This window comes from Gopherus evgoodei, chromosome 21, assembly GCF_007399415.2.
Source record: "Gopherus evgoodei ecotype Sinaloan lineage chromosome 21, rGopEvg1_v1.p, whole genome shotgun sequence".
Taxonomy (NCBI): Eukaryota; Metazoa; Chordata; order Testudines; family Testudinidae; genus Gopherus; species Gopherus evgoodei.
In genome coordinates, this window is record NC_044342.1 from 1355787 (window position 1) to 1361118 (window position 5332).

Consider the following 5332-nt stretch of genomic DNA (forward strand, 5'->3'; position numbering starts at 1 on the left):
GGAGCTGGCCTCGAACCTGGCTTCTAAATCCCCCAGGCTCCCTGCATTGATGCTCATGGGATGGGTGCTGCCTGAGTGGAGCCATGGCTGGGGGGACACAGCCTGCAGGGTTGCAGCCCTTCGGCAAAGCAGGCCCTATGTCTGGGTCTCTCCAAAGGACAGAAACGATGCAGCTCTGGCCTGTGCAGTGATTCCCGGCTCTGCTCAGAGCTGCAGCCTCTTCATCATCTCCTGTATCCAGGGGATGAAGGCGGAGACTCTTGTGTACACTCCGGGGGGGAGGGGGCGTCCCTTCCTCAGATTCCTAAGAGACGATGCCCTGGGCTGTTTGACCACACACCAGGAGACCCCCAGAGCTGCCCTGCAAAATGAACCAAGTCACAGATGGAGAACAGCTCTGTGAGTCATTTCCAGCTGATGGGCAGCTCAGTGACACCCCCCTTGCAGCTGGCTTCAGTGTCCCCCCATCTCTGATTGGTCCCCCCACAGCCCTGCTGGTTTCAGTGCCACACCCACTCCCCTGTCCAGCTGCTCTCTGCCTCCCCCTGAGAAAAGACCAGTCATTTTCCCTTCATTTGTACAGCACCTAGCGCAGTGGGGCCTGATTCCCAATAGCCACTTGTAGACTCGACTGCAACACCAACAGCCTCATTAATAATAACGACTTATCAAGAGAGCTTGAAGCCAGGAACAGATTTACCTTTGCAGAGTCTTTGCCCTTCTCTGGGTCCCCCACACATATCACTGTGAAGGTGTTATAGTGACCATACATGCACTTGTCATCCTCCAGCACCTCCACATCCACCTCGTGGAGTGTGGTGGCCTGGGTTAAATTATTCTGTGCTATAGTCTTGGTCAAACCGGCGACACTGCACAGGGCTCCTGCCTCTACTGTCTCATTGGCGCGGGACAGGGAGATGGTTTTCACCTGTCAGTTCAGCTTCGCTTTCCTCACCAGCCGAGACACAAGAACGATGAAGATCAATGTGCGGGTCGCACTCAAGGACACAGAGACGCACCTCAGTCCCCTGCAAAACCCATAACCATAGTCTCAGTGGGGGTGGGGTGATGGGAGAGGGCGGTACCTGATGTCATTGTTATAAGTCTTCTTGTCGCGTTGTGGGTGAGGTGTCTGGTGGCACATGAGGAGCTTTTGTCTGTTCCATTCCCACAGTTTTATGTTATGGGCACTCAGCTTGACAATAATCTTGCTTTAAAAGCCAAGAACAATCCATGGGGCATAAGGGAGGAGTGTATGTGAGGTGGGGGATGGGCACATGTGAGTCTGTCACATGAACAGTGATATAGAGGGGACAGGGCAGCCGGGGATCTCAGTCTGTGATCTCAGACTCAGCTGCTGGCCTGGAAAAGCATATCTACCACCGTGCACATTGCCAGCTGCGATCCGGCCCCAGGGCCGGGGACTGGCTGACTTAGAGGAGGAGGGGGAATGGTACAAGGGGCCTGTCCCCGCTAGAGGGTGCCATTTGTGGCACAAAGTCCCTGCTCAGTGGTGCTAGGGTCCCAGCCTCTGTCCCCCCTGCCCCTTGTGCTGTTCCCTGGAGCTGCTTCACTCCCCATTGTCCTCCCAGCCCCTGGATCTCAGCTCCCCTGCACCCCAGCTAGACCCACACAGGGGTCTATGCCCAGCTCCCCCCAGCCCAGAGCCCCACAGAGCCATCCTGGGGCTGTGAGCCCCTCCTTGCCCCAATCTGGGCAAAGGGGCACACCCCAGCTGGGCCGCAGTTCCGTTGATTTATCCAGCGCCGGAGCTGGGCCATGGTTTGCACAGGCTCCTACAGACACACCAATGCCCTGTGAGCAGATCAGACCTCTGGGATCTGCTCTCCCAGCCTGTCCTACTAACGCAAGGGTCAGCAGCCTTTCAGAAGTGTTGTGCCGAATCTTCATTTATTCACTCTAATTTAAGGTTTCGCATGCCAGTCTTACATTTTAATGTTTTTAGAAGGTCTCTTTCTGTAAGTCTATAATATATAACTAAACTATTGTTGTATGTAAAGTAAATAAGGTTTTAAAAAAGTTTAAGAAGCTTCATTTAAAATTAAATTAAAATGCAGAGCCCCCCGGACTGGCGGCCAGGACCCGGGCAGTGTGAGTGCCACTGAAAATCAGCTCGCGTGCCGCCTTCGGCACCCGTGCCATAGGTTGCCTACCCCTGTACTAACTGCTCCTTTCCTGCAACTTACAACAGTGCCAGGATTCCTGACTCCCCCGTCACATGCTAATACCCGACCTGCACAGAGGCACTTACTCTCCATTGCAGTGAGCGGCCCTCAGCACAAAATTCTCCACCACCAGGAACCCTCCACTGATATACTTCCTGTTTCTACGTCTTATAGACAGACAGGCGATGCAGGGTCTGGAGTGGGGCTTCACTTTCTTTCCCCTGATGATCTCACCTTGGCGGGACACCAAGTTCCTATAAATAGCCCTGTCGTATCCCTGAGCTGGGCAGGGACCAAGCTCCCCATCCCAAAGGGGAGTCCCCACAGCCTCACCCCACCCCTGTGATGCTCTCCCTGGGGGATCCCTGTGCCTGGATCTCTGCCCCCACATCAGCTCTGCTCAGAGGTGGTCAAAAAAGCAAACAGGATGTTAGGAATCATTAAAAAGGGGATAGAGAATAAGACTGAGAATGTATTATTGCCCATATAAATACATGGTATGCCCACATCTCTAATACTGTGTACAGATGTGGTCTCCTCACCTCAAAAAAGATATTCTAGCACTAGAAAAGGTTCAGAAAAGGGCAACTAAAATGATTAGGGATTTGGAGAGAGTCCCGTATCAGGAAAGATTAAAGAGGCTAGGACTCCTCAGCTTGGAAAAGAGGAGACTAAGGGGGGATATGATAGAAGTATATAAAATCATGAGTGATGTGAAGAAAGTGGATAAGGAAAAGTTATTTACTTATTCCCATAATACAAGAACTAGGGGCCATGAAATGAAATTAATAGGCAGCAGGTTTAAAACAAATAAAAGAAAGTTCTTCTTCATGCAGAACACAGTCAACTTGTGGAACTCCTTAGCTAGGACTATAACAGTGTTTAAAAGAGCATTGGATAAATTCATAGTGGTTAAGTCCATCAATGGCTATTAGCCAGGATGGGTAAGGAATGGTGTCCCTAGCCTCTGTTTGTCAGAGGACGGAGATGGATGGCAGGAGAGAGATCACTTGATCATTGCCTGTTAGGTTCACTACCTCTGGGGCACCTGGTATTGGCCACTGTCGGTAGACCGATACTAGGCTAGATGGACCTTTGGTTTGACCCGGTACAGCCGTTCTTATGTTCTTATGTTCTCAGACTGGACACTCAATGGGGCCGAAGGGTAAATCTAAAGCTCTGACCTTGCTGGGTGGAGAATCAGTACCAATGGCACCAGGAGTGGGTCAGTAATTGCACAGCTGTAAAATAATGGCATTGGGGACCCACGTCATCCCAGTTTAGGCCAGGTATCCCCCAGATGGGCACTGACAATCTTATTGGCTGAATTTCCTTCAGGCAGGATCCTTCCCCCAATCCAATGGTGCTACCTTTGTTCTTTCAGCTTTGTGACTGTCATGGGGAGAGAGAAAGGGGAAAGATCAGCTTCTCCCCCTTCTACTTCCTTCTCTTCCTCAAGAAATGTCTCTAGCTGGGTTTGAGGAAACAGAAATTCTGTAGACAGGAACCTCAAGCTCTTTGTTCATCAAGTTGTAATATTTTTCACTCATATCCTCTTCCCTGACAAAGAATGGTCACTTAACCAGGTGACGGTCCATTTGATTTTGTTGACACCTGGCTAAGGCATCAGCTAGTCTGTTGTCTCTGGTGAACTGGTTTGTGACTAGTCTCCAGACTTAGAACATGATTTAGTAACACCGTACAGTAGAATCTTATAACTTTCAATGCCACACATATTTTACCAAGATAATAATGATCAGCAAATTATGAGTTTTTTAGATGATATCTCTCAAGATATGCTCTTTATAAAGCAATCATAGTCCTATAAGGGTACAGACTATCACAGGGCCCTAGATACCACCCACTGAACCCAATCCCTGAGACCCCCATTTAACGCAAAATTCCAGAGGACCCCAAAATCAGCTGTACTTACCAGCCCAAGTCCTGAGGGGCAGGAGAAAGGACATGGGGAGCAGGAGCAAGATCTGCAAATGCATGTTTGCAGTCAGTACTGGGATGGTGCAGTTGCCTCAGACCTGGGGACTTCATAAACTCATTTTGGGGGGATCAGGGAGGCAGAAAACCTCAGGGTCACCCACACACTCATCTAAATGCAGGACTCATGTGTCTGAGTTTTCAACCACAGCCAACCATATGGGCTGGGGGGAAGGACAGGCTGTACGTCAGCTGTGTATCCACTGCATGGCTGGGTCCCTGCACACTTGGGTGGATGACGCACCACTGGATAGAAACAACCTCGGAGCAGACATGTTTTGCAGGATCCAACACTGATCTGGGTGCCAGCTCACAGCTGTGAACATCTGGGGCTCTTACTCATCTGGGTCCGTCACCGCTCAGCTCCCTGCCCATGTCTTGGGGAAGAGCGGGGGCTGTGGATGACAGCCACTGATGTCAGTGGGGATGGTGGGAACAGGGCCCTTTGATCTTTCTCAGGGTGGCCCAGTCGTGAGCAGGATGGGAGGTGGGCAGAGCAGCCATCAGCCCCAATCACAGCAGCTGTAGCGGGAGGGTTTCTAAGAAGCCCCCACCTGAGTCTGTGACCACGCGAAGGTGATGTTGCAGCCTGTGGGATGCCGCACAGCTGGGAGCTACAACTCTGCAGCACCAGAGGGAAATAACACAGCAGAGGTAGGGATAGAACCAAGAAGTCTTGACTCTCAGACCCCCCCACTCTAACCACTAGACCCCACTGCCTTCCCAAAGGCAGGGATAGTTAGTGCCAACCAGTGACATGTTCACTGTCCTTCACAAGCCACTCCGGTATCAGATCTGACAAACTCACTACACCTAAGGCACTGCTTCCCTGGCATTTACCCCTGAAGGGTGGCATGTGAGGGCTCTACTGAAAGCTGATAACTCGTCAATCCTTGTGCCTACTTTGAGATGTGCCTACAGGTACTAGTACAGGGATAATGTCTCTATCCTGACACCTATGGCTAATGCCACTGGGCCTGTAGAGAGATCCAGGAAATCAAGTGGCTCGGTGACAGCCCATTCACATGAGAGGGAGCTGTGAGTGCCCCTGGCTAGCCAGTGATGGACTACGTGGTGTGACGCTGACAGGCCCAGGCAGCTGGCGTTAGCTAAGAACTAACAAACTTGTAGCTGGAGACGAAACCTGTTCC

The 5332-nt window shown here is 51.1% G+C and overlaps 1 pseudogene; it reads right to left on the reverse strand.

Annotated features, from left to right (window-relative positions):
• Window positions 1–204: 204 nt before the first annotated feature.
• On the reverse strand, window positions 205–4183 carry LOC115638370 (annotated as a pseudogene).
• Between the last annotated feature and the right edge of the window lie 1149 nt (window positions 4184–5332).